The sequence below is a fragment of the Heterocephalus glaber genome, unplaced genomic scaffold (assembly GCF_053883595.1).
Source record: "Heterocephalus glaber isolate CG9 unplaced genomic scaffold, H.glaber_assembly_v1.0 deba00001824, whole genome shotgun sequence".
Classification (NCBI taxonomy): domain Eukaryota; kingdom Metazoa; phylum Chordata; class Mammalia; order Rodentia; family Bathyergidae; genus Heterocephalus; species Heterocephalus glaber.
The window spans coordinates 64,284-74,579 of record NW_028258487.1 but is presented as its reverse complement, the minus strand read 5'-3'; the positions used below and the strand labels follow the sequence as shown (position 1 = coordinate 74,579).

General features: G+C 36.7%; 1 pseudogene; it reads left to right on the top strand.

Annotated features, from left to right (window-relative positions):
* Positions 1-7,769: 7,769 nt before the first annotated feature.
* LOC147820651 (heat shock transcription factor, Y-linked-like) lies at positions 7,770-9,417 on the top strand (annotated as a pseudogene).
* The last annotated feature ends 879 nt before the right edge of the window (positions 9,418-10,296 follow it).

Genomic DNA, 10,296 nt, shown 5'->3' with positions numbered 1-10,296 from the left:
GATGGGCAAGCAAAATTGACCTTTCTCAGGAGAAGAATAAATGTCTGGTAAGTAGATGAATGAACGCTCAGCTTTCCAGGGCATTTATAGGAATAAAAGTTACAACTATAAGGAGGTTTCATCTTACCCTAGAAAAAATAGCCACTACCAAGATATCAAAGAGAGGAGAGGTTATAGGGAAAAGCACTGAACTGTTTGTGGGAAGGCAATCTAGTACAACCAATATGAAAATCAGTACAGATGTTCTTTAAAAATGAAAAATAGAGCCAAAGGTCCACCCAGATTCCATTGATATGTGGATAGAGAACCCAGCCGGAAGCCCACACTGACCAGAGCTGCTCTGATGCATGCATGTGCCAGCCAGGGCACCAACCCAGACCCCAGCAGCTTGGGCCCACAGGCCACAGGCAAAGGCCTGCCTAGAAAAGAGCTGCACAGGTGCACAAGCAATATCCAGAGGCTCATCCAATGCCATTGGTAATTGTGCGCATATCCTAGTGAGAAGCACATGTGGGCCAGAGCAGCATGGGTTCACGGCCCCCAGCCAAAGGCTGTCCCACACAACAGCTATGCAGGGGGCCAGGCTCCAGCCAGAAGCAAGCCCATATACAATGCCAAGTCTGCACAGGCCACACCAAGAACCCCAGCTGGACAACAGGGAAGCTTAGGGACACATAAGACCAACTTTCTGAAGCCAGGTAGTGGCACCACAGAAAAGGCCTCTTGGGGGCTTGCTGAGAATTGAAGACCACTGTGGGAGCAAAAATTCATGTCAACAAAGGTGCAATAGGCTGCATCTGTTGAAATGAGAAGACACATAAGTCAGTTTCAAAACCAGATTTCCAGATCACCTTAAGGCAACCCCAATGGCCAGTGAGATAGAAGAATCTCCCAGTCACCTGGACTCCGTGATAAAAAGAGGATCTGGAAAAAATGAAATCAGAAATAATTCATCAGATAAAAGTAGAAATTGCCCATAGTGAAAGAAATGATTAATAACTCTAGAGCAGACATGGATAAAAACTAGAAAACCTGAGGAATATGATGTAATCCCACCATAGGAACCAAGAGGAATCCATAAAACAGACAAATAGATATCCAGGAGATTAAAAAATCTATTGATAGATAACAGAGCAGAATGATCCAATGTGAGGACAGAATATCAGATAAAGGAGACAGGATCACAATTAGTGACCAGGAAAAGGAAAAATTTCTAAAAATATAAACAGACCACAAGAAATCAATCCAGCAGTGGCTAGATGATGCATAGAAGAATAACATAGGATGTATCCAATCAATGATTAAAGAGGAGAGAGTGCAATGACATGAAACATATTCAAAAAACTATGGTAGAAAACTTCCCAAGCAGGGAAAAACAACTTGACATACAGATAAGTTAGGCATACAGGATTCCAGTTAGCTATAATAAAAAAATCTATACATAAGCATATAATAATTAAGATTCCAGGAACCCAACAGAAGAACAAAATTCTACAAGAAGGTAGAGAAAAGAACCAAACCACATGCCAAGGAAAACCAATCAGAATCAGAGCAGACAGCTCAACACAAACCATTAAGGCAAGAAGAGCTTGGAGGGATGTATTTCAAGTCCTGAAAGAAAACAACCTCCAACCTAGATTGTTCTACTGTGCAAAACTATCTTTCAAAATTGATGGACAAATAAGATACATTCATTACAAAGAGCACCTGAGGCACTTCATGAATAACAAAAAAGCACTCCAAAAAATTTAAACAATATCCTAGGAAAAAACAATGAAGATTGCATCCCCAGAAGCGCATGAAAAGAAGCCACTGGACATGACATGAAATTAATTGAAATGGTGGACAATACAACAAAAAATTAAAATGTCATGACAAGGTTAATTCAATGCACATCAGTTAAAACCATCAATGTTAATTGTCTCAAATCACGAATCAATAGAAATAGACTGGCAGAATGGGTTGAGTAGGAAGATCCAACAATATGCTGCATAGAAGAAACACAATTGAAAAAGAAACTCATAGACCAAAAGTTAAAGGTGGAAAACAATACTCCATACAAAAGGAAGCTGAAAAACAGAAGAGTAGCTATCCTCTTTTCAGATCAAATGGATTTCAAACCAACACTAATTGAGAGAGACAAAGAATGCCACTACATCTTTGTAAAGGGAACAATCCAAGAGGAAGTGATGACAGTCATAAATATATTTGTACCAAATACTAGTGCACCAAACTATATAAAATATGCTAAAAGACATGAAAATTCAAATAAGCACTAATAAAATAGTAGTGGGGGACCTCCTTACCCTATGTCAAAAATGAATAGATCAACTAGACAAAAAATAAATCAACAAAATACTAAGAACTCAAACAGACTCTTCAAAAAGTGGACTTAAAAGAAGTTTACAGAGTGTCTCCCCACCCAACAAAATCAGTATACACATTCTTTTAAGCTGTCCATGGGTCATTCTTCAATATAGACCACATACTATCTCATAGAACATGGTTAAGTAAGTCCAAGAGACTTGAAGTTTTTCAATGTATATTATCATATCATAGTGTTGCTGGGAGTAATGCTACATAATTTTAGGGAAAAATCATTTGATTAAGTCCAGTTCTCCTGCCTACAGGCCAGCTATGGGATTTTGAGACGTTCATTCAACTGTGCCTCTGGTCAAAACAGAGGCCTCAAAGATCTCACAATGCTGTGATGCTCCAGTGCAAGACCACACCTAAGGGAGGCATCCTGGGAGGAACCAAATCTTCATCTGTATAGTTCCTCATTGATCTAGGGATTCTGCCACTCCCCAGTTATCTGTTACATTTGTTTTTCCCTATGTACCGAATAAAATGTGCCACAAGCTCTGGGGCTTTTCTCATTGCTGCCCAGAGCAGCAATGATCAGGCCCAAAGCTCAGCTTCTCCAAGTCTTACTTTTTCTACCTTTCTTGTATAATAAGTCAATTCACCTTGTGCTGACATGGCTTGCAGGAGAATAGGACTTACTCCAGAAGTTCTAGTAAAGTCCCCTTTCCCTGTTCCCTACATAGTGTGATGAAATTGGAGACAATAGCAAAAGAAATCACAAGAGTTTCATAAACATGTGAAAGTTGAACAACACACTTCAGAACAACCAATGGTTCACAGAGAAAATTTTAAAAAGAAATCAGTTTCTAGAATTAAATGACAGTGACAATACAACATATCAGAATCTATGTTACACAATAAAAGGAGTCTTATGATGCAAAATTATAGCACTGAATACTCATCTTCAGAAAACAGAGTGAGCTCCAATAAACAGCCTGATGCTGAACCTCAAGCTTCTAGAAAAAGCAGAGCAGGACAAACCCAAATCTCATGCAAATTACAAAGAGCAGAGCAGGAATCAATGTGATGGAGACTAAGAACATGATAAAAAATATAAATGAAGCCAAGCATTGGTTCTTTGAAAGAAGAAACAAAATTGACAAACACATAGCCAAGCTTATCCAAAAGGGGAAAAAAGACACAAATCCATGCAATTAATAACAAATAGTTTGAAATTGCAATGGGACCCAGCAGTAATCCAGAGGTTCATCAATATGTACTGGAGAAACTATATCCCAATAAAATGGAAAACACAAGAAATGGGCAGATTCCTACATTCCTATGAATTGCCAAAAGTTGAAGGAAGAAGACCTAAATATTCTAAAGATCCCAGTACTGATCAACAAAAGAGAAAACATAATTAAAAACTTAGCAACCAACAAAAGCCCAGGTCCTGAGGACTTCATTGATGAATTTTACATGACACTTAGAGAGGAATTACTGCAACTAGTATTTAAAACCTTCAATGAAATTGAAGGGAAAACAATAGTCCCAAATCCATTTCTGGAAGCAAGCCCCACCTTGATCCCCAAAGGAGAGGAACAGTCAAGTGGAAAAGAAAACCACTGGGCAATCTCACTAATGAAAATAGATGCAAAAATCCTCAATAAGATACTGGCAAACAGAATGCATAGGGTCATCAAGACCAAGTGGAATTTGTACTAGTGATGCAGGGGTCATTCAACATTCACAAATCAATAAATGAAATACAATTATTAATAGAGCAAAGGACAAAAACCACATAATCATCTCAGTAGATGCAGAAAAAGCATTTGACAAAATCCAACAACTATTCATGATAAGAACACTGCAAAAATTGGAATAGATTGTCATTATCTCAACCCAATAAATGCCACCTATGGAAAACGAGCAGCCAAGATCCTACTAAATGGTGAAAAACTGAAATCCTTCACACTAAAATCAGGAGCAAGACAAAGATGTCCACTAACATCACTCCTGTTCAATATAGTTTTGGAAACATTAGCCACAGCAAGTAGATAAGTGACAGAAATAAAAGGAATAAAAAAAGGAAACAAAGAAAGAAATTTGTCGTTAATTGCAGATGACATTATACTCTGTGTAGAAGACCCAAAGAACTCCATCAGAAGTCTTCTAGACTTAATAACCAAATCCAGTAGGGTAGCTGGGTACAAAGTCAAAACACAAAAATCAATAGCTTTCCTACACATGAACAACAGACTCACTAAAAGAGGAATCAGAGAAACAACACCCTTCATAGTAGCATCCCCAAAAAAGAGTTACCTAGGAATCAACCTAATGAAGGAAATCAAAGATGTCTACTCTGAAGGCTATAGCACTCTGAAGAAAAGAAATTGAAGAGGATACCAGAAAGTGAAAAGTCATCCCTTGCCCCTTGTTAGGAAAAACCAATATAGGGAAAATGGTCATGATTCCAAAACTGCTATACAGATTCAATCCAATCCCAATTGAAATTCCAACAGCACACTTCACAGACCTTAAGAAAACAATACAAAAATTCATTTGTAATGAAGAGAACTAGAAAAGCAAAAGCAGTTCTAGACAACAAAGACATGACAGGGGTTACCACAATCCCCAACTGGAAACTGTACTAAACATCTACTCTGATAAAGACAGCATGTTACTGGTAAAGAAGCAGACCTGAGGACCAGTGGAACAGATTAGAAGATGCAGAAGCAACTCCAGACACACACAGCCACTGCATCTTTGAGAAAGGACACCCTCACTGGAGGAAAGATAGCCTCTTTAATAAATGGTGCTGGAAAAATTGAATTTCAACTTGCCAAAAATTAAAACTAGAACCATATCTCTCACCATGCACTAAACGAAAATCAAAGTGGATTAAAGATCTAAATATTCAAACAGAAATATTAAACTGACTAGAAGAGTGTTTAGGGAGAGTTCTTGAAGATATTGTTGTAGGAAATGATTTCATGAACAAAACCTCAGTTGCACATGAACTACCACAAAGAATAAACTGGTGAGATCTCTTCTTGTTTAAAGGCTTCTGCAGAGCAAGAGAAACCACTAACAGCATAAAGAAACAGTCCACAGTGTGGGAAAAATATTACCAACTGTTCCTTAGACAAAGGTTTATAATCTCAAATCTATAAAGAACTTAAAAAAATAGGCCCCCCAAATTTAAAGACCCAATCCAAAAATGGCCATCTGAAATGAACAGACACTTCTCAGAAATGACAAATAAATATAGAAAAAATGTTCAACGGTACTTGTCATTTGAAAAATGCAAATGAATACTATGCCAATTTTGTACCTCACCCAAGAAGGAATGGCTGCTACAATGAAGTCAAATAACCAATGCTGGTGTGGCTGTGTGGAAAAAGGAATACTGCCCCACTATTAGTGGCAGTGTAAACTGGTGTGTCCACTGTGGAAATCAATATGGAGCTACCTCAAAGAACTGGGATTAGAGGTCCCATTTGACCCTCATCTTCCCCTACTGGGTATCTTTCCCAATAATTAACGAATAATAGCACAGTGATATATGTGCCCCATGTTCATAGCAGCTCAGGTTGTAATAGCTAAAACTTGGAAACAGCCCAATTGCCCATCAGCTGGGCACTGGTTAAATAATATGTGCTTTATTTTTATAAAATGGAGTACTATTCATCCATAAAGAATGAGAAGTTAGAGACATTTCTAGCTAAATGGACACACATTGAGGTGATAATCTTAAGTGAAATAGATAGGAGAGGCAGGTATAAATACCAAATGTTTTCTTTAGTGTGAGAAGCTGAAAGTGTAAATAATGATTCAAAGGTATATTAGATAATGTGAAATAGGAAGAAACAGTCCAAAGGGGAAGGGGAAGTGGGAGGAGTTGGGGGAGGAAAGAGTGGTGTGGTATTAATATGAGAAAAGGAAAAAAGTGGAAGCAAAGTCCTTGTAAATAGGGAGGGATGGAGGGGGTAAAGGGATGGCAAGGCAATGGGGAAAAATAAGAGCCAAGATATATAATCTAAAGGTTCAAATTTCCAATGATGTATGACATTATATTGTATATGTAAAATGCATCAATGAAATTAACAAAAAATTAAAAATAGAAATGTCATTTGAGACAGGTAGTCCCCTGTTTGATATAGTTCCAAAAGATGCAAAGATATAATATTACAGATTTACATGCATAATCATGTTTATAGCAGCACAATTAATAATAGCTAAAACTCGGATGTGGCCCATATGTTCATTGACAGGTGAATATATAAAGCAGATATCCATTTACACACCATGGAACTCTAATCTACAATAAAGAAGAATAGACTTGAATCATTTATTGGAAAATGGGTGCAACTATTGTTCCCATTTTGTACACTCTATCTTTCTCATAGAAGAAATACAGCTAAAACAAGCCAGCAATTGGTTACCAAGGCAGAAGGCAATGAAAGAAACTGTATTATTGAAAAAACACCAATCAGAATGGGTGAGGAAATGTAAGCTATTACTGGAATCATTGCAACCCTCCCAAAAATCTCTCCTGTATAGTCAAAAAGGTCTAACCCATAATAATCATGTATTTTAAATACCCCCTTGTATCTGTATGACTGAAGTAGCTTTGCAAGTATAGTCAGAGATCCATTAAACCATCTGATAAAATCTTAAGGCATCTGCTAAAATACTGCATTTTCTTGCATAGCTGTTCATTCTTGCAACCCAAAACTCTTATTCTTTTTATGAGAATTGCTTTTCATACACCCAAAAACATCTTATGCTTTTCAAATAGCAAAATCAAGGATGTGCCCACACACAAAAAGTTCATGTATCAGCATCTCATGGGTTATCTGTTTTATCTTCATGAAGAGTTTACTGAGACAATTTTTTTTTACATTTGGCTAAAACAGGTGATTTTGATTAAAATAAAAGTATAATAAAATGTCTCCTAAAATATGATAAATATTACAGTCAGTATTCACTTACTCTATTTATATTAAGTACAGAATATAGCAGAACTTTTTTATGTTATCTTCATTTGAGACCTATAAAATGTACAGAACCAATACCCTATACCTTATGTACATTTTTTCCTGTCATTGCCTAATTATAAAGTTTTCCATTCCTCTGGTCTAGGGAGAGTATTTATATGCAAAAAAAGTATTTCAGGGATTTAAAACATTTGATGGTTGGTTTTATAGATTCTGAGGAAGGGACATTTTGAGGATCACACTATATAAATGAATACCTCAGCATAGAAGAAAGGAACTTGGGCTTGATGTTTCACATTAATTGCTAGGAGACAAGTCATTTGTGATGTCACAGCTACTCAGGCTGAGAAGCATTGTGTTGGCTCAGGTTAGCTTAACTGTATGCCTATTGAAACAGTATTGGAAGCTGCAGTGTTGAAAATCATGCAGTGGAGAAGAGTTTGTGAAGAAAATTTTTTTGATATGGCACAGGTCTCTTCACAAATTCAAGATGCTTGTTCTAAAGATGATTCAACTTGTTCAGAAACTTCTATTAGATCTTCATCGTGTGATCATGCATTCACTGAAGATGCAGACTTAAGGTCTAAGACTGACAAAAATGCTTTTCAGATTGTGTTGGAGTGATCCTTGATAAGAAGACCAAATCATGCATTTCATATCTCTGAACCAGATGAAGATAATGACTTTCTTTCTCTGACTTTCCCCAGAAAATTATGGAAGTTAGTTGAGAGTGACAGATTTAAGTCTATTTGGTGGGATGAGGCTGGAACATCTTTAGTTTTGGAAAGAAGGTCTCCTTTCAGAATATTTAAAACTAATAGTATGAAAATTTTAGTTGACAGCTTAATCTTTATGGGTTTAGTAAAGTGCAACAGATATTTTGAAGATCTGTTTCTCTAGCTAGCTTCCTGGAAGAAGAACAAGAAGTCTCTGTTATAAAAAAGGTATCAAAAGAATTCACTAACCACTATGTAGGGAGGTTTATGATTTTATTTTATCCATCAATATTTAACATGGAGCAAAAGATTTTGAAAATTATGTTAGATATTAATGTTACTCTAAATTTTCAAAATCATTTAAAAAAATCTTGCAAGGAACTTTGAACAATATTGTACCCTTTATTTAGAGTACAACTTAGTAGTGTACTCTAAATCAAGGTGCTCAAGCCACTTATAGAAGCATTTACTGTTATTGTAAATATACTGCATAGTTTCACTTGAAGACCATTAATATCTTAGTGTTTTTCTCAATAATTTCATTTTAGCAAATGATCAACAGGATACATATATTTTAATGTCACTTTTCTTTTGAAATTCCAATCTGTAATTCCATAGTTTGCTTGTTTTATTGTCTCTTGTTTCTTGGTTTAATATGTAACTAACTCATTTTTTATATGATTTTAGTTACAGTTCTATCAAAATCCAAATTTTAAATGAGGATAACCACAGCTCTTAGTATGAATGAAAAGAAGAGTCAGGATTAAAGGTGCTTGTGCAGCACCTGCTGTACTGGTTCCAAGTTTCAATAAGAAGAACTACAGTGCAGAAGATAACACAGACAATCTAATTTCTGGTTTAGTTGCTGAAACTAGTGGAGAAAGCTTATTTTCAAGCGCTACAAACTTAAATGTGCCTCTATTAAAGAAGGCTTCTACCAGCAAGAGTATTGTCAATACAACTGACCTACTAAGAAGTGATTTTTCTCCTATATCATCAACTTCAGTTAGACCATCAGAACAGTGTAATATATCAACATGCTCTATCACATCACCTGGTTAATGTTCATGAACATTCAAATAGAAGTCACAGCCAAGCAAGTGGTTCAGTTGTGAACTTCATTACAATGACTCTACCTGAATATCACATCGTATCTCCTTTACAGCACAGTTATGTTGGTATGGAGATGCAGCCTTCCACATTTCCAAATTGATATCCCACTTTCCTAGCCAATGAGGCTCTTATTTATAACCTGATACCAATAGGCAACCCATACTTCTCAATACCTAGGCTAACTGATGCATCTGCCACCTTGCTTTCCAGGTCAACTCATCAGCCATCTTCCTTATACCAACGTCATCCTGATTAGAACTGATCTACCAAAGAACTACTACATTTTTCAGGAAAACAGAATTGAAAAAATTATGCTCAGAAATGCCTAAAATAGTTTTCTTACTTGAACAATAAAATTCCATGTTCACCTTTATAATTTCTCATTCCTTGATTAGAAAAATAGTTAAGAGAAAAGTAGTTTGGATTCAGCGTTTGCCTAGCACCATGATGTGCCATGTTATGTGAGCTCTGTTTTTCTAATGCAGGTGCTCATAGCTATAAATTATTCTCTCAGAACTGCACTACAAGTAGGAACTAGAAACTGTCATACAAGCTTGTGCCCATGAAAAAAGTAACTGTAACATGGTAAAAATAAAATCACAATATCTGGAGAAAGACTATATCACCTGGCTGTCAGAAGACAAAAGAATCTCAGTGGGGTGTGTAAACCATATGAAAAAATGGTGAACAAAGAGCAAGAAATGGTTTTAGTTACATAGGGTGTTGTAGTGGGAAGGAGTTTAAGTCTGAGGCACAACTTCAGGTTTTTGCAGCCCCTGATGTGAAAACACATTCTGTGTGCCCAACCACCCTTGACGTTACTCAGGGACATTTAGAATCAGTACAGCAGTTGTGGACATAGGCCAACCACACTTCTAAAAACATGGTTGGGAAATGAATGGAGCTTTGGCGAATCCTCTAGACCTACCTACAACTATGTAAGTAACAGATTCAGTAGACAGCTCAGATTTTCTGCCACCCTGACTTCCATATACAGAAGAGATGGTCAGTAGGTGTGAGTCATTTCACTGGCAGATCTAATTAAGTACGTATGCACAGCTATGGAACTCAATCTTCTTCCAGCTCTATATGGTATGGGAAGCGATTTTGACTAACTGTTTACTTAAGTCTTACCTACTTGGACAGAAGTGGAGAAGTCT